This window comes from Hypanus sabinus, chromosome 3 (assembly GCF_030144855.1).
Source record: "Hypanus sabinus isolate sHypSab1 chromosome 3, sHypSab1.hap1, whole genome shotgun sequence".
NCBI lineage: Eukaryota > Metazoa > Chordata > Chondrichthyes > Myliobatiformes > Dasyatidae > Hypanus > Hypanus sabinus.
In genome coordinates, this window is record NC_082708.1 from 39770346 (window position 1) to 39789529 (window position 19184).

At 41.4% G+C, this 19184-nt stretch overlaps 1 protein-coding gene across 4 annotated transcripts in view; it reads left to right on the forward strand.

The window, feature by feature from the left end:
- The first annotated feature begins 4716 nt into the window (after window positions 1-4716).
- The window catches only part of LOC132391220 (high affinity cationic amino acid transporter 1-like), an 83863-nt gene continuing 69395 nt past the window's right edge, over window positions 4717-19184 (forward strand). Inside the window, exons 1-3 of one of the 4 annotated variants that reach the window (XM_059964127.1) lie at window positions 4717-5444; window positions 10553-10827; window positions 12584-12739. The gene's annotated coding sequence lies outside the window, so the exon portion shown is untranslated. The remainder of the gene's footprint in view (window positions 5445-10552; window positions 10828-12583; window positions 12740-19184) is intronic. The other 3 variants (XM_059964128.1, XM_059964129.1, XM_059964126.1) reach the window with 3 other exon arrangements.

Genomic DNA, 19184 nt, shown 5'->3' on the forward strand with positions numbered 1-19184 from the left:
CTGATCCATGCTCTATGCTCATCCGCCTTGTTCATGATACTCTTTGCATTAAAATAAACACATCTCAAACCAACAGTCTGAGCGCATCCCTTTTCTATCACCTGCCTATCCTCTCTTTCACACTGCCTACAAGCTTTCTCTATTTGTGAGCCAACTGCCCCTTCCTCCTTCTCTTCAGTTGGGTTCCCACCCCCCAGCAATTCTAGTTTAAACTCTCCCCAAGAGCCTTAGCAAACCTCCCTGCCAGGATATTGGTCTCCAATGAGGGCATAAGGACATAAAGAAATTGCATTTTAGGATAAAGCAGTTTTATATGAATTATCTGATTGGATGTTGACAAGGAGTGTTCATAATAATTAAATCTACAGATATCAAAGGCATCTGGAAGGAAGCTAGATTGTGACTGCAGTCAAAAAGTTGGAAGTAGTATTAAGGCTGACAGCAAATTATTTTATAGATATATGAAGGGAATGAACGTGATATGTGGTGCTTCTGAAAACAGAAGCAGGCAGTAACCTGTCAGCAAAAACAAACGTAATGCAATAATGGAATATGTTGGAACATGAAAAAGGAATATCTGTATGACTCAAGGGCTTCTATTTTGCAGTCTTTGTAAATTAGCTTCAGTACCTCCAGTTGAACTTTGTCTTTTTGTGTGTTTTCCCCCTAGCTATCAGTCTGTGGTTTTGTACTGCCATGTGCTCCTGTCCCTACTCCTGCTCTACTCCGGCCCCTGTATTACTGAGTACTCTGTCTCTCACCTGTTTCTCATTATTACCTGTTTTGCTACCACTTCTGTCTCATTGTGCTCCACCTATCATCTGCCTCTCTGTTTATTGCTCAGTGTATTTCAGTCCTGTGTTTTCACCTGTTTGTTGTCAGATTGTGCCAGTGAATTTTCCTGAACCTTTCTGACATTCCTATCTGTACTACATCCATCTGAATATCTACTCTGCCTGTTTCCTGATTCTGGGTTTTGGATTTCTCTGGATGTTTTGATCTCTGACTGAACTTCAATGCTGACTTTGTTTGCACTATGAGATTTGTTACTCAATTAATATCACTGTGTGCACAGTACTGAGTCTGTGATTGGATCCCTACTCCAGCGTCCTGACAATTAGGCAAGTAAATTGTGGATACAGTGTTCATAATATCCCCACTTAAATATTGAATGATTATGACTACCATTCCACTGTGTGTGTATGTGTATATAAAGTGGAGGGAGAGACATTATAATTATACAGCCATCAGCTGAAAAAATACTTGTAACTAAGACTGAACTGAGTACAACTGTGCGAATGAACTAATCTGATGAATTTTTCAAATTCCAATTCAGTTTATTGTCATTCAACCACAATCTATACCGCCATCATTCTTCCGGACCAAGGTGCACAACACAGTACATATAACTCATATACAACACATAATTTATTTGTGGTAATATTCCTTTAACAACTACTAAGATGCATGATATCCAATATTCAGTCTAATCATGTTTTATTAATCCAGCTGAACTTTTTGAGCTCATTGGCATGGTGAATATGGAATAACTATATATCTTGTAAATCATCCCGATCCCTGATTGCCTAATTTTGTTCCATAACCTCTTGTGTGATCATTCATAGAAAGACTCTTAAAGTCTTCCTGTAATAAATCTCCCCGTTCTTCCTTATTTATAATGGTAATTAAAACACCTAAAACTTGCAAATGATTTATCAAAACATGATAGCCCCATGTTGATTCTAAGTGCTCTTCAAATGCTTCTTTAATAATAATTCTAGTACAGGTTGAGTACCCTCACCCGAAATCCTCCAAAATCCATACCTTTTTTGCGCGCTGCCATGACGTCATTATTGGAAAATTCCTCGAGACGCAGGGAATGTTCCCAAACTTCCCAGGCGATGTGCTGGGCTTTGCCACATTTGTAATGAACAGACATCAATGAAAAATAGGAAAATACCGCATGAATCGAAAAATGAAGATAGTGATCGTGTATCGCCAGCGTCGGAGTGAACATATGCCACTTAACCGTATGCTGATCGTGGAACAAGCGGAGGTCTATCATGATGAACTGAAAATTGAAGGTAATTTTGACCATTCTGCAAGCTGGTTTTGGAATTTAAGAAAAAGGACCGCATTAAATTTTTGAAGTGTCTGGCTGATCACAAAAGTCTAATACCAGAACACAATGCAGATTGTTTTTGTTCCTAACATAAAACCTTAAAAAAGTAAAATACAAATGTAGTGTACTGTAACCTTTTCATTAAGACTAGGCATCGTAGATGGAGACTAAAATCCAGCCGTTGTTTGTTGTTGTTTCACAGCTGATTCAGGTATTCTGATGCTGCGGTGCTGATTTGTTACCCAACATGCATTATATTTTCATTATATTAATAGTGCGTAGTAATTCTTACTGGTAAGTGCATATGTGTGATGAACAAGTTTAAGACAAAGACTGCTTACTTACCGGTAGCACATAAATTCAGAATCAGAAATTGTAACGATCCCAAGTTATCTTATTAGTATTCCAAAATACCCAAAAAATCCAAAAATTCAAACACTTCCAGTATCACGCATTTCGGATGGGGGTACACAACACCAAGTACAATTAATATCACCAGTACAATGCTACTGATGTCAGCTGAAGTGGTGTATAGTTCCAATATTGCTTACAGAACCAGTCTAGAAGCTGTGTGAATTACCCAAGATGATTACTAGCTCTTTTAAAATCCTGTCATGATTTATTAGCATTAACTGTCATGCCAAGGCAATTTATCAGCTTTGAGTCTCATTAATTTTACAGTACATTTTTAAAGTAATAATAATTTCTTTAAGCTTCACTCTAGACCTGTTGAGCTTCATTATTTTTGGATTTTTTTGGGTTATCTGCTGAGAAAACAAATACAAAATATTTGGTTCTCTGTTACTTGTTTAATCTTTGAGGCAATTATTTTCATCTCAGTTGGTAAGCAAGAAATGAAAACTTTCCCAATCTCTTTATACAGAAATTTTACAATCTGTTTTATGTTTGTTGCCAGAAAACTATGGTGATCTGTTTTGCCTTTCCTTATCAACATTTTCTTTCTGAAATTGAAATTTTCCTAAACCTCTTATTTACTATTGTAAAATACTTTTCCTTTGATCTAATAATATCATTATCTCCTCTTGCTCCTTACAGTTGGACCATTTTTCCAGGAATTTGGGTGTATGTAAAGAATATAATTTTACTGTAATTTATAATTTTTAAAAAACATTAGCTATTGCTTATTTATCCGCAAAGCTTCTACAATATAACAATGCTTGTAATGTACTGTGCTGCTGCTGCCAAAGCTAATTTTTGTGATACTTATACCCTGTGTATCTATGCCAATGACAATAATAAACTTGAACTTGAATGCGGGTTACGATAGTTCATTGTCAATTCATGCTTCATGCCTTAATCACAAACAGAGATACTGAAAGATCCCAGTCCAACAGCATCAGTGCAGAAAGAATCAGTTAACATTTCAGGTTGAAGAACTTTTTTTCTTGCCCTCATTCTTAGCTTTGCTTAATTAATTAGCTTGCTTTCAGGTTGAATTAAAACACCAGCACTTTACTGACATTTTATGAGTCCTCTTATTGTTCACAAAGTAACCCTTTCTCACTGCATAATACTAGATTTAAAATGCCGGAAACCTAGTTGGTTGTTTAATGAACTGATCTTGTGTATTGCGCATGAATTTATGTTCCACATTATTACTGCTAATTTGGTTTGCCTAGTCTAAAGATAAATTGAAATCCCCTGTGATTCTAGTAATACCCTTGTTACTTGCACCTTGGAGTTCCTGACATATATTACTAATTTCAGTACCGTATTATTACTGTGGTAAGGAGGACTATAGACAACTCTCACTGATGTTTTCTGCTCCATGCTGCATCTAAAACTGATTCCACTGATTGATTTTCTGAGCTATGGACCTTTATTCGATTTTCTCATCTCAGTTTTAACCCTTTCGCTTTTATGGGGAAAAATATAAAAGGCTAAATTCTGAGCTGTTAGATAGACTGGTCAAATACAGTCTGACTCTTCCAGTTGTTATGTCCATCTTGATTACCAACAATAGTCAGATTTCTGCCAATGGTGACTGCTTTAAAATCCTTCACAGTCACTGTAAAATGAACCACCCTAAGCTTGTAGAGAAAGGGAAAACAGATAGCAGGTAAATGATGTGGGAAACCATATAGAATCATGTTCATATCAGCCACAAGTAGACTCGTCTCATTCAACTTTCTACTCTTGATGCATATTCTATAGGTGTATCAAACATACAAACTGACAAATAGGTAAAAAAAAATAGTTCTGCATAAACTAAATGCAGCACCTCTTCACTTGATCTAAGAAAAGTAATCAAAGCAGAATCAGAACTTCACTGGCCACTCCAGAGGATCACCTAAGATGATTCTTAAGTAGAATACTGAGGGGGGTATTGCGTAACAGGGAATGTTCTCTTTCAGATGAGATGTTAAGGCTTCCATTGTCGATTTCAATATTTACCCCAATTATCTAATTATACTGGCTATTGGGATTATCTGGTTATTTAACTCAGTTTGGAGTGGAAACTTTCTATTGATTTTTCAAGTGTTGTGTTTGTCTGGCCAAAGGAATAGCTGAATTTTAAAAAATGTATTGATGGTGAAGCCAGTGAGGCATGGAGACAAGTATTTAAATATTTTTTATATCATAACACCAACTTATTCATCAGTACCAGCCCGCAGCATTTCAATTGGCTTTTCTCAGAAATTAGATAGTTGAATTCCACTCCAAAGCAGTAGAGAACTCCCGACGTCCATGACAATACTGGCCACAGACTGACTTTAGGTTTAACGCCAATTCTCATTTCCTGATGCGTTCTGCAGTGCTGTGAAGGCCAAGCCATCAGAGCTAAAACCACTTGGCCAAGACATTGAACAGAGGTGGGGGTTTGCCTTCTCCAAGAGATCCAACAGCACACTCCATGAGAGAATGGGGTTCATCCTTGTGGCCTAGTCGACAGTTATCCCTGGGCCAAAACCATATAGATGGGACGTGGCTGTCATGAGAGTTGGACGGCTTCACTGACGAGAAGGCGCTATAGAAATGCAGGCCCTCGCTTGCCTCCTTCCCTCAGGTGCCCAAACATAGACAGGCACCAACGGCGAGAAGCATTCCTCCATGCGATGCGTTACGATGAGGTCACGCTGCCATTTATGTCACGCTGAGAGACGCGGGTGGAGTGAGGGAGAGGGGGGAGGGAGAGAGAGAGAGAGAGAACTACGCCTCCCCCCATTGAGCTGGCGGCAGGCAGTGTCCTTCCTAATGCGGTGGCGTGTCCCTGAGCCACGGCACCGGCAACCTTCTCGCCCGTCCCGCTCTGCTCTCCTCCCCTGCCGGAGCCGGAGCCGGATCCCCGCTGTCTTCCGAGGTGAGCGCCACGTTTTAATTCGACCTCGGCTTTATGTTGCTCCAGATGTGTGTGTGGGTTTGGGTTTGGCGGCGACCCGGGGGCGGCCGAGGACTTGGTGAATGGCGGGGGCAGTTTAGAAAATGACCGAGGGGTTTGTGCGGTTAACGCGGTGCTCTAATCCCGAGTGGAGGAGCTGCTGGGGCCACATTGCCGCCTTGCTCCTGTGGGGAAGGATGATGCAAGAATGACTCGATGTAAACACAAGGTACACTTCTCCAACGCTGCCCCTACTCCGAATATTGTTCACTTTGGGCTATTTTGATGGTGATTTAAAAAAAAATTACTTTAATCATTGCCGGATTTAAAAAAAAAGTAATTTAAACTGTGGTGGTTCCTCTTTTTTTTTGGCATTTGGAGCCCTGTTTGCCGCTGACTTCCATTCTAAATGGAGTGGTTGTGAGATTTGCATTCGCATATCAGGTGCAAGTTTCCACGAGGCGTTTCAGTTTAAAAACAACAATGCTGGAAATACTGTGCAGGTCAGGCAGCATCTTTGGAAGATAAATTTTGCAATTTGAAGACCCAGTGAGGTCAGATTTCCAGTACTTTTTTTTTCAAAATCATGAACTTGAATGTAGGTAAACGCCATCACTATAAACGGAAGTCAAAATTATGGATTTTTTAAGGTGTTGGATATAGTGCGGACATTTACGTTTAATCTCTGCAAAACAAAAACCAGATGACTGTTTGTTAGACCATGATGTCTGTCCCCAAACATGGTGATGAATTAAACTACATTTCTCTGCCTGTACTTGATATGTATTTTCTATCCCTGAATATTCATGTGTCAAACAGCCTCTTTACTTGCCACTATCTTTGGCAGTGCAATCCAGGTACTTACTGTGTATAAGAAAAACTCGCCTCACACAGTTCCTTGAAGTGTCACTGTAAGTGCATGCCCTTCAGTACCTGATAGTTCTACCCTGGATAAACTGTTCTGATGCTCGCTCATGCAGGCTTATCCAGAAGAGGTGCATGGGATCTATGGTGAATCTATGGTGGTTTGGATTCAGAACTGGCTTGCCCAGAGAAGACAGGGGAGTAGTCAAGGGGACTTACTCGAGCTGGAGGTCTGTGATTAGTGGTTTCCACAGGGATCTATACTGGGACTGCTGCAGATTGTGATGTATATAAATGACCTGGATGAAAATGTAAATGGGAAGGTTAGTAAGTTTATAGATGAAATGAAGATTGGTGGTGTTGTGGATAGCATAGAAGACTGGCAAAGAATACAATGGGATATAGACTGTACTGTGGAGAGCATTCTGACAGGCTGCATCAGTGTCTGGCATGGAGGGGCTACTGCACAGGACCGAAAGAAGCTGCAGAAGGTTGTAAATCTAGTCAGCTCCATCTTGGGCCATTAGCCTACAAAGTACCCAGGACATCTTTAGGGAGCACACCACTATTAAGGATGTCCAGCACCCAGCGCATGCCCTTTTCTCACTGTTACCATCAGGAAGGAAGTACAGAAGCCTGAAGGCACACACTCAACGATTCAGGAACAGCTTCTTCCCCTCTGCCACCTGATTCTTAAATGGACATTGAATCTTTGGACACTATCTCACTTTTCTTTAATATACAGTATTTATGTTTTTGCACATTTTAATCTATTCAACATCTGTAATTGATTTACTTGTTTACTTATTATTTTTATTTTATTATTTTCTCTGCTAGATTATGTATTGCATTAAACTGCTGCTACTAAGCTAACAAATTTCACGTCACATGCCAGTGATGATAAACCTGATTTTGATTCCGAGATCACTTACGGATATGGGCGGAGAAAGGGTAGATGGAATTTAACCCAGCCAATCGTGAATTATTGCACCTTGGTTGATCCAGTGTAAAAAGGCGATGCACTTAAGAGCAAGGCCCTTATCAGTTTGATGAGCAGAGGGATTTTGGGCTTCAATTTCATAGATCTCTGAAAGTGGCTACATGGCTAATAGGATGGTTAAGAAGGCTGATGCTGTGCTTGATTTATTAGTTGAGATATAGAGTCAAGAAGTTATGAGAGGGTACCAAGATGGTGCCTCGATTAGAGAGCATGTGGTATAATGAGAGGTTGGACAAGCTTGAGTTGTATTTTTGTAGTGTTAGAGGCTGAGGGGAGATCTGATAGAGGTTTATAAGGTCATGAGAGGGATCGATGGAGTAGAACTCAGCTATAGACAGTCTGAAGTTTAATAAACACAAGATTCTGCAAGTCAGGCCGTATTTATGGAGGGGAGCAAACAGTCAAAGTTTTAGACACTTCATCAAGGCAGGAAAGGAAGGGGCAGAAGCCAAAATAAGGAAGTGGGGTGTAGGGAAAGGCGTTGAAGGTGATAGGTGAGACAAGGTGAGTGGGTGGGGGAAAAGGACTGAAGTAAGAAGCTGGGAGAGATCAAAGGCTGAATAAGAAGAAATCTAGTGGAAGAGGACACTGGACCGTAAAAGAAAGAGAAGTGGATGAGAAGGTGAGAGGGGAACTGGAAAGGGGAATGGAAAAAGAGAGGAGGATGGGGGGGGGGGTAGAAATTACCAGACATTCATGTCATCAGGTGGGTGGTTATTCAGGCAGGATGTGAGGTGGGTTTGGCGTCATCCTGGCAGCAGAGAAGGCCATGGACAGACATGTCAGATTGGGAATCAGAAGTTGACCCTACAAGGCAGCACAGGTGGTATGGACAAGTTGGACTCATAATAGGTTATAACTTACTGATTCTAAGCATCAATTATTAAACCTTGCAAGGCAAGAATCGAATGTGATATTAAAATTACAAATGAGCTTCAGTTACAAGTACAAAGGATTATGTTTATTCACATCCCTCAGCACCCACACGTATTCAATCAAGATGTTTCATTATGTGTCATACCTGTGTGAAGTACTTCTGAGCCCATATAAATCTATACTGGTCAGAACTATAATTTTCTGCAGCAATTATTCTTAAGTAACAGGACTTGGGCTGTATTAGTTAGTAGCAAGGTGTGGCTTGATTAACAGTATTGTTTCATCTCAATTGATAGCCAGACAGCAACCTTTGTGCACCACTCAGACTGATGCACACTCAGCAGTTGTGAGGAACTTCGAAAGCATACTAGCTAACTAAAGGAAGCTCGCAGAACGGCTGCATGCATGGTATATGTTGGTATATCTCAAAACTCATACAGATGGTGATCCTGACAATCAGGAATGTTTCACCTGAGCTACAGGTAAATGGCTCAGGGAAGTAATTGCTTTTTATATGTGTATCAGAATGAGGACTTGAGTTGGAAAGACTCCTATTTTAAACATTGTGCTGTTAGATCAGATATAGTGAGTGCAGAATAATGCTCCCTCTTTATACAATACAGGCAGTCCACGGGTTACATACAAATTCCATTCCTGAGCCCGTCTTTAAGTCGAATTTGTACGGAAGTCAGAACAAGTACATCCGGTATTATTTAGCGTCAGTTAGTCAAACATTTGTCTTAGTATATATTTTACCTTTCTATGCATATAAAACACTTAAGAAACGTATGTATTCCAATAATTAAACCATTGCATTGCTTAGTAATAATTGTAGCTTTCATCGGGTCAGGGTCTTTCACATGCTCCATTATTCTCACTTTATCTGTTACCCTTTAAAATTGTTCCGATCGTTGACCGACTGTAGTCTAACGCTTTTCCAATGACCAATGGCATTTCACTTCTTTCCAACTGCTTTATTATTTCCACTTTATTTTCAATCGCGATCGCTTCCCGTCAATGGAACAGAGACACTGTGGGTGGCGGGTCCTGACCTGCACCGGCTCCTGAGGTCCGCTGGTCCTAAGGACCACACTACTGAATTCCCCGGGTCCTAAACTGCACCGCACTGAGACAGGTTAAGCGGGACAAGTGGGGGCTGTGCTGTGTTTGGGTATTTGACCCTCCACAATATTCCACATAGGAATTTAAACTGGAGTTGGCAGTGTTTTTTTTTACGATGTCGAGTTACGAGCTCGACATCAGCCTAGCACGGATGGTACGGGAGTCACCGGATCGGCATCAACTCAGCACAGGAGCTGTCTGTTACTAAATTGAACTCGGGAACCTCTGTTCTCTAGCCTGGTGCTGATCTGACTGCGCCACCAGCCGACCAGAACGGGGTGGGGGGGGGGGGGGTGTCAGGGTGAACCTTACTAAGAAAAATTTAAGCCAAATACAAAGTTAAACACTCAACACAGTGTGAATGGCAATGACTTAAAATGGCGGACGGCGTCACGATCCAACTTAAAATGGCGGACGGTGTCACAATCTGACTTAAAATGGCGGACAGCATTCTCCTTCCTTGGTTCGTAAGTACGAGTTGTCCATAAGTTGGACGTTTGTAACTCGGGGACTACCTGTAACCTGGTGTTGCTACTAGTATTGAAGTTTTTTTAAATTTCCCATACAGTTGAGAGTGCTGAATTGGGACAGTTTATGTTTACACCTGTGTCATCAGAAACATAACAAAAAGGATCAAGAGTAGATCATACATCTTCCCAAGCTTGTACTGTCAATGGTTGATCTGCCGTTTGTCCTGAACTCCATTCCCATGATCTTTGATTTATCCTGTTAGTTAAAACAATTTGCCTCAGCCTTCAATATACACTCAGACCCCACATAATGCTACCCTGCAGAGTGCTGATTCATTACAACGTAGTTATTCAATTCTTTTGAAATTTTAAAAAATGAGTAAAAAAAACATACTAGACAATACTTGTACTTCTCAAGTGGCCACCATAACAGTAAACAATCAGCCAATGAGAGTGCTTTACGTACGCTCTGAGCTACTCACAGCCAGTCACGTGTTAGTTCACGCTCTGCTTCCCCCGCGCATGTAAACGTCTTTGCTCCCTCACCAATTTATTCTATTTTTTTTCACCATAATGTCTGGAAAGTGGCCTGCAACTTCCACTGAGGGTAGTACATCTAAGATGTCGAGGAAAAGTATTGGCATGGATGTGAAACTGCAAATGATAACGGTGTGAGGATGCTCATGATGGTGATGTTGAAGAGTTCCTGCATTCTTATGGTGAGAGTCTTAATAACGAAAAGTTTTGAAAATCGGCAGAGCAGCACATCCTGGGTGAATGTGGGGACATAGATGGAGAAGAGGAAACACCAGCAAGAAACCTCACCACAATAGAGGTCTTCCTGATATGATTTCCTGCTACTGAGAATTGCTTCTTGAGAGGAAGCTTGAGAAAAGGCGGTCAAATCTGGACGCCTACTTGAAGAAGCCAAAGGTAAAGGAGGACACACAGCCTAATCCCTCCTCTAGGACGTAACCGCCACCCTCTTCCCTCCGCTACTTCTGCAATGTGTTGCTGCTCCATGGATGTACAGGTTAGGCCTATTTGCGTATTTGTTACTCCACTAATTACTATGTATCCATCAAATAGCACATAGAATAACCATATATCTCGATGGTTATTGGTGAGTAGGTGCAGCATGATAGTTCTGTTGATGACCCCTTCCTATACTTTGCTGATGATTGAGCGTAGGCTGATAGGGCAGTAATTGGCTGGGTTGGACTTGTCCTGTTTCTTGTGTACGGGACGTACCTTGGCAATTTTCCACATTGCCAGGTAGATGCTGGTATAGTAGCTGTACTGGAACAGCTTGGCTAATGGCACGGAAAGTTCTAGAGCCCAAGTCTTCAGGACTATTGCCGGGATTTTGACTGAGCCCATAGCCTTCACAGTATCCAGTGCTTTCAGCAGTTTCTTGATATAATGTGGAGTGCATTGGCATCTGGGCTGCTGGGGACTGCTGGAGGAGGTCGAGTTGGATCACCTACTTGGCACTCTGACTGAAGGTAGTTGCAAATGCCTCAGCCTTGTCTTTTGCACAGGTGTACTGGGCTCCTCTGTCATTGAGGGTGAGGATATTTGTGGAGCCTCCTCCTCCAGTGAGTTGTTTGATTGTCCACCACCATTCACGGCTGGATGTGGCAGGGCTGCAGAGCTTAGATCTGATCTGCTGGTTGTGGGACCACTTAGCTCTAACACTTGCTGCTTATGGTGTTTGGCATGCAAGTAGTCCTGTGTTGTGGCTTCACCAGGGTGGTGCCTCATATGGAGGTATGCCTGGTGGTTGTTGTCGGCATGCTTTCCTGCATTCTTCATTGAACCAGAGTTGATCCTGTGGTCTGGAGGTAATATTAGAGTAGGGGATATGTCAGGTCATGAGGTTAGAAATTGTAGTTGAGTACAGTTCTGCTGCTGCTGATGGCCCACAATGCCTCATAGATACCCAGTTTTGGGCTGCTAGATCTGTTTCAAATCTATCCCATTTAGCAAGGTGGTAGTGCCACACAACATGGTGGAGGGATTCTTCAATGTGGAGATGGGATTTAGTCTCCACAAATACTATGTGGTGGTCACTTCTACCAATGCTTCCACAGCAGGCAAGTTGGTGAGAAAGAGATTGTATGTTTTTCCCTCTTGCTGGTTCCCTCACCACCTGCTGTAGTCCCAGTCTGTAAGCACCCGACCAGCTTGGTCTGTAGTGGTGCTTCCAAACCACTCTTGGTGATGGGCATTGAAGTTCCCCACCCAGAGTACATTTGGTGCCCTCGCCACCCTCAATGCCTCCTCCAAGTGCTGCTCAACATGGAGAAGTATTGATTCATCAGCTGAGAGAGGGCAGTGCGTGGTATTCAACAGGAAGTATGACTGTATGCTTACTGCTGTTGTAATTATGTGCTATGTGTGTCTTGTGCGGTGTATGATTGTTGATACTGTGTAGAAACAGCTTGGCCCCAGAATAACGCTGTTTCGTTTGGCTATATTTATGGGCATTCATGTTTTGCTGAATGACAACTAAACTTAAATGTGAACTTTCAGGATGTGATGACTGATGTTCACACCCAAGAGCTCATAGAATCGTTCATTCCTTTGGTTTGGGTTGATTCTCGGTCTGGGTTGTGAAAATGGTCGATAAAGTTTCACTCACAAGCTTGGCACTCAGCTGCATGAGTGTTCAGGCAAGAGTTTTTAAAGTAGATGTTTAAGGGGGAGGAATTTATCTTGAGGTGAATCTTACACATTGTTTGCCAAAATTGTCTCTTTTTGCTGACTTGCTTCACCTTGCACTCCAGAGTGATAGCACCAGTTATTTTGATCTGGACAGGAGCTGTTGGCTCACACCGCTCCATCAGGACATCCCTAAATGTCTGTCACCTGGCCCATCCATGGAGCCTTGAATGACATGCCAGGAAGGGAATGATCCTGGAAGCACAGCATGCTGCTCTGAGGTAAGTGATGGTAATTGTATGTTTTCTATGCATAGCTTCTATTTTAATATGGAATATTAAAAGACAATTTTTCTTTTAACAATATTGATGTAGAAACAGTGAGATGACATTACATTCAGGTAATTTTTGACTGCACTGAACTTAATAGGCAGGGCTTATAACGGCTTATTATATCAATTCCTTGGTCATACCTCTCAACCGGCTGATCTGTCTCACTCCTGTACACCACCTCGTCACCATCTGGGATTTTCGCAGTCAACAGTGGTGTCATTGGGGAATTTATAGATGATGTTTGTGCTGTGTCTAGCTGTACGGTTGTGGGCGTAGGGAGAGAAGAGCAGTGGGCTAAGCGTACATCCTTGAGGTGCGCCAGTGTTTATTATCAGTGAAGAGGAGATGTTATTTCTGATCTGCACTGACTATGGTCTCCTGAGGAGGAAGTTAAGGGTCCATTTGCAGAGGAGATACAGAGGCCCAAGGTCTTTGATGACGTACCAAATTTCCTCAAACTCCTAATGAAATGTTGCCGCTAGCTCACCTTCTCGTAATTGCATCTATATGTTGGGCCTAGGAGGAGGTGTACAGGAGTAAGACAAATCAGCTGGTTGAGTGGTGTCACACCGACAACCTTGCACTCAACATCAGTAAGAACAAGGAACTGCTTGTGGATGTCAGGAAGGGGGAGTTGAGGGAACACACACCAGTTCTTATCGAAGGGCCAGCACTGAAAAGGATGAGTAGTTTGGAGCAGAGGAGGATGAAAGGTGAATTAATAGTGGTGTTTAAGATGATAAGAATCATTGATAGAGTGGACAGCCAGTGCCTTTTTCTTTAGTGTATAAATAGCTAAGTGAGTGGGCATGATTATAAGGTGATTGGAAGAAGTCAAACAGCAGTGTTTCTAGCACTGACCCCCAGTCACACAAATCAATCACATCACCAACCCTCTGACTCACTCTTGATCTCCATTTTTGGATCCATTTTGGCAACTTGCCCTGGATTGCATGGACCTTAATCTTTTGGGCTAGTCTCTCATGTGGGACCTTGTTGAAAGATTTGCTGAAGTCCATGTAAACCACATCAGTATATTTTGTTAACCAGTTAAGATTCAGTCAGCTTGATCAGACATAATAGCCAGGCAGACCATCTCTGAAGTGATCATTAATCAGAATTTTTCCTGTAGAACTTCTCCTATAACTTTTTGCTTCATGCATAGATTGTCCTCTTTGTTCTTAATGGACTCTAATTTTTTCCTGGTTGTTTCCTGTTATCTTTATTAAAAACATTTTTCAGGCATTCCTTAATCTTGTCTGCTAGTGATATTTTGCATCCTTATTTGCCTTTCTAATGACCTTTTTAAACATTACCCCACACTTCTTGTACTTCTGATATGTCTCCCTATTTCCATATCTGCTATGGTTCCCTGTTGCTTTTAGTTCCAAGTGTGGAGCACTGACATTGCTCCTTTAAAAAAGGGATGTGAAGGTGATAAATGACCAGCACAGGTATAATCATTGCAGTGGTGCTGGTTCGTATTTTGGTGTGAACTGTATTTGGATGTTCTTATGAAAACTGTAATTGCAGAGTTTTTTGTGCTTATACAGTGGATGCTGAAAAGATTATTTCATTATAGGGATTCCAGAGGATGGAGCTAATATTTTTCACTTAACAGGCACCCACATCGTGATCTCTTGACTTATTATTCGTTATTTTGTAATGCATTTGTCAGATCTGTAAGGTAAAGCTGTACTTGGAAGGGTAGTTGGGGAAAGCAAGAGTTTTGTTTCCTGACATCGTTAGGGAATGGAAGGAGTTGAAAAACAAGGTTTCATGAACCTCCAGAAGGGTCTGTTTGAGTGCTGTTGGTTGAGGGAAAGCTACTGGATTATTTACGGCTGAGAGCAAAAACTATTTTAGCAACTTGTTTGAAAGATGGCAACTCGCTGCAGCATAGTTACTCTGAAGCGTTTGCATGGGTTGATAATCCGGTGCCAAATCACTCACAAAGAATCTCCAGAGCTGTCTCACTATGCATAAATGACTATGAAATGTCCTCCTTCAAGGACATGCTCTTGTGCCTAACTTGCGCCTTCTCCATCATGCTTACTTGCTTCTCTAATGAAGGACCTTCATTGCAGAATGCCCTCCACTCTGAGCTTTGGATCCGTTGATCTTGAGGAGTTAGCCTGTTGTTCCAGTCGACTTGCATGCATCTCCCCTCCAGACTTCTGCCTTAATCGGGAGCTGCTTGCATTAATAAGTAGTTAAAGTAACTTCCTGAGTGCTTTCTGGGAGCATCTGTTAAGTGACATTGAGTTAAGGCATTTGGTATTTGAAAACACAAATCAGAAATGGTTTATAAGGCAAGTCGTTGATGATAGTGGAGGGAGGGAATTTTGGGATGTAGGTCTTCAGCAACCAGTGACGTTGTTATCTGTGGAATGCATGGTATCCAGAGATGGTCTGAGAAGCTCTTCTACATAGTTTGGAGAAGGTAGAGAGACCAGGTATAGATGAGTCTAATTAAATTCAAATCAATTAATTATTTTAATTTTGAAGTTTTGAGTGTTACTGCAGGCTGCAATGAGTTTTGTGTGGGAAAATAGAGAAGTTCTCTAATTATGGATAGATTGGTGAAAGCCCGTGTGAATCTTGGGCAAATCTAGTCCTTTGTTAGCAATGCCTCCACATTACAGCATCCTACTTGCCAAGGCAGATGATAGGCTTGTGGTCTATACACATGTCCAGCTGCTGCTGTATTCTTTCGTGGCCTGATTAGACTGATACATACTGATGGTGGCATCTACTAAAATGGGTGTGATTTGGGATTTGTAGTCTGATCCTTCCCCTGAGTTAAACAGTTATAAGGAGGGTTAATTCTGTATTTCGTTGACTTAGTGTTTTGCTTTAGTGGAAAACATGAGTTGGTGCAGTGCTCTCGCGCTGTGAAGCTGGTTGTTGGAAGTTTGGAAGGGGAATGCAAGGAAGTGGAAGGTCTGTGATCTGCTGCACTGTGGGACATAGAGTCATACATCAATACAACATGGATACAGGCCCTTTGGCCCAAACAGTCTATGCAAACCACATTGCCCACTCATCTAGTTCCAATTTCCCTTGAAGCTCTGTATCTGTATGTACCTATCCAAGTGCTGCTTAACTGATTCTATTGTACCGAGCTCAACCACATTCTTGACAACTCATTCAGTGTACTCACCACTGTTTGCATAGAGAAAGCATGACCCTCAGATCCCTTTTGAATCTTTCCCTTTTACCATGATCTCATGCCCCCTGGTTTTGGACTTTGCTGTCCTGCAGAAGCGAATGTTACTGTCTATCTTATCTATGCCTCTGCTGTGTTTAAGCATTTCTATAAGGTCATCCCTTTGTTCTGCTGTTTTCCAAGAAGTAGAACTAGTCCGGCCAACTTCTCTTTATAACTCAGGCTCTCTAGTCACGACAACATCTTAAATTTCCTCTTCACTCTCTCCATTTTAATCACACTTTTCCTATAACATGGTGACCAGAACTGTACGTGGAGAAGATGGAGGGAGCCTGCTGCATTTCTCTGACCTTTAGTGTTTATTGAGGAGAACATGGTTGCTTGAGAGATGAGAGAAACAAGTGGAGATGTTTTGGGGAGCATTTGTATGATCAGGGAGGGGGTATTTGAGGTCTTACCTAACTGAGTACCTCCATGGGTTTTGTGGGAGTTTAGAGAAGAAATTGTGGAGGGTTTTGCATAGATATTTACTTTGTTCCTCACTGGTGAAGTTCCTGGAACATGGCTGATGTTCTGAAGAGTAGCAAAGACAAATCAGGGACAAGTCATCTTGACACAAGTAGTGGGAAGATTACTGGAGGAATTTGAGGGACAGGATCTACCTGATTTGGATAGGCAGAGTCTGTTAGGAGGGGAGGAGTCACGATGGCTTTGTGTGTGGGGAGTTGAGTTTGACCAATATATTCATGTTTTTTTTTGAACAACTGACCAAAAAAGGCAGATGAGAGTAGGGTAGTGGATGTTTATATTTGGACTTTAGCAAGGTCTTTGCCAAGATCCTGCATAGTAGGCCGGTATGGAAGGCAAAGTTCCATGGAATCCAAGGGGAGCTAATTTGGATTCAAAACTGGCACAGAGGTAGCAGACAGGTGGTGTGGCTGAAGGTTTTCTCAGAATGGAAGCTGGTGGCTAGTTTGCTGCAGAGGATGGTGTTGGGATCCTGGTTATTTGTTATTGATATAAATAATTTGGATGCAAGTGCACATGGCTCGACCAGAGAGTTTCCAGAAGATATGAGTTAGGAGTTTCTCTTGATAGTTGAAGGTTATTGTTGATTTCTGTGGTCGACATGGAAATGCTTGGACAGCAGGGCTTGTGTCTTTGTTGTATTCTTTATGACTCTATGGTGCGGGAAAAAATGGAATCGCCCTGCACTGATCTGTCTCTGTCTTGTCAACATGAGCCTCATGTTCAAAAAAATGCTTCCCTCCTGGTCTGAATCCCTTCTGGGGAAACAGCAGAAAATCTGGTAGTGTCTCTCCTACTTTCATGTATGTCAGCAGGAGGTGAAGTGTCTAACTTCAGTCGTGCAATTACCCTTTAAATGTGTTGCTATGGAATTAGCGTCTGGAAATGTGCAGAAGAGATAAATATCTGGCTTTGTGCCCGAGCAAGGTTTCAGTTTGCCCCAGCATGGAATATCTATCTTAAAATTAGCCAAGCCTCCCTCTGAAGCTTTTTCAGTAAGCTAGCAAATGCCGCACTGCCTACGCCTTCCAAGTCCTGGGGCCTCATTGGATGGTAATGTTAATGTGGTATTGCAGTTTTGAAGATCGAAGAGATGTAAGAGATGTAAATGATGACATGATGACAACACTTGAATAATTTTTCCATGCCACTGTCCCAGTCCAGCTATTTGTTGTGGTCATTTGACATGTTTTTGCTATCTTGTGCCAATGCTTTATGTCTGTACTTGGCACTGTTCTGATTGGTACAGGCCTCAACACCCCGGTCCATCCCACTTTTTGGAAACAGTCGAACCTGTATAACAAGTAAACAAACAATTTGCTGCATTGTAGAAACTTATAGGAACGTAGAGCTGTTCGGTGAAAATTGGATTAAGCTTCTGTTTATTTTAAATTTCTTCAACTTTGTGAAGGTTGGTGTAAAATCATGAATAAACGTATATGAAATGCATGTTTGTCTATAAATTTTCCTCGGATCCCTGTAAGTTTGGTAAAGTTTTATACAATTTGAATGCAGTGAGTTTAGAGTTAGCATTTTTGTGTGTCAGTAATTGAAGCTTTCACACATAGACACATTGTATTTTTTTTCTGAATTTCTTTTGAAGTGGATTAGTGTGCCCAGTCTTTATCAATGCCCAGTACATTTTGTTCCAGCAATTAAATCTTTAATAAGATTGTGTTATGTTATGAAAATTTCTGTGGACTATGGCAGTTGGCTACCTGGTGTTCAACAAAAGCCTGGTGCACCACAACCGGGTTACAAATAAGTTAATAGGGTTGATTAGGAAATCTGAAGCACTAACAGGAATTAGGTTACAGGTTAGTGAAGCGGATGCTTCTTCTCTTTCCCCCATTTATAAGGTGTAATGATCAAACTCCCCATTATAAAACTTCTCTTGTTTATTAAAGGAAAAGAAACAAAGAGAATAGCAAGATTCCCAAGCTCCTAATCAATTCCAAACCGAAAGGCTTGGAATATACAAACAGCTCTAACCAGACTATTTGGGTTAGTGCTCCAAATCCTGCAGTCCTCTATTCCGTGAGTCACATGTAATGGGCAGGACATGTTTTTAAAGCATTATAGTGAGCCATATTGCATTAAGACAAGCTTGCGTGTTTTCCACCTATTTGTACATGCAAACAGAATTGTGCTCCTTGTTTGCTCATCGGTGCCTTGCATTGGAATCCAGTCTACTGGTTTGCTGCTACATAAAGATCTGAAAACATTAAATAGCCGATAGATCAACTTATAATTTTTGTCTAATTTAGATCTGCTCCATCTGCATTGTCATACACGTACTTGAGCTATCGTTAATTGTAAAGTTGTTACTGAATTTTCCATGCTTTAAATTTCCATATGATTTAATATCAGGAGTATATTTAGTTCCACAGTTCCTATTCCCGAATGTCTGAAAATTGTGACAGATTCTTCAGTGGATCTTTACTGAATAACCTTCTATAAGAAAATGCCTTTTATCACTGCATGCCACTGGAAGATCTTTCCTTGCACTACTGAGCTGTTTTTCTGCTCTGGCATGCCACAGTGCAGCATGGTTCTATCACTTGTAGTTTCATTAAAACATGGATCTAATTTTCATGTCTGCGAGTGGTGGTGTCTACCACATGGACATGAGTTGCAGAGTCTTGGTAAATTTAAGTGGCAGCACATGAAGTGAGGAAGTAAAATTAAAATTATTAA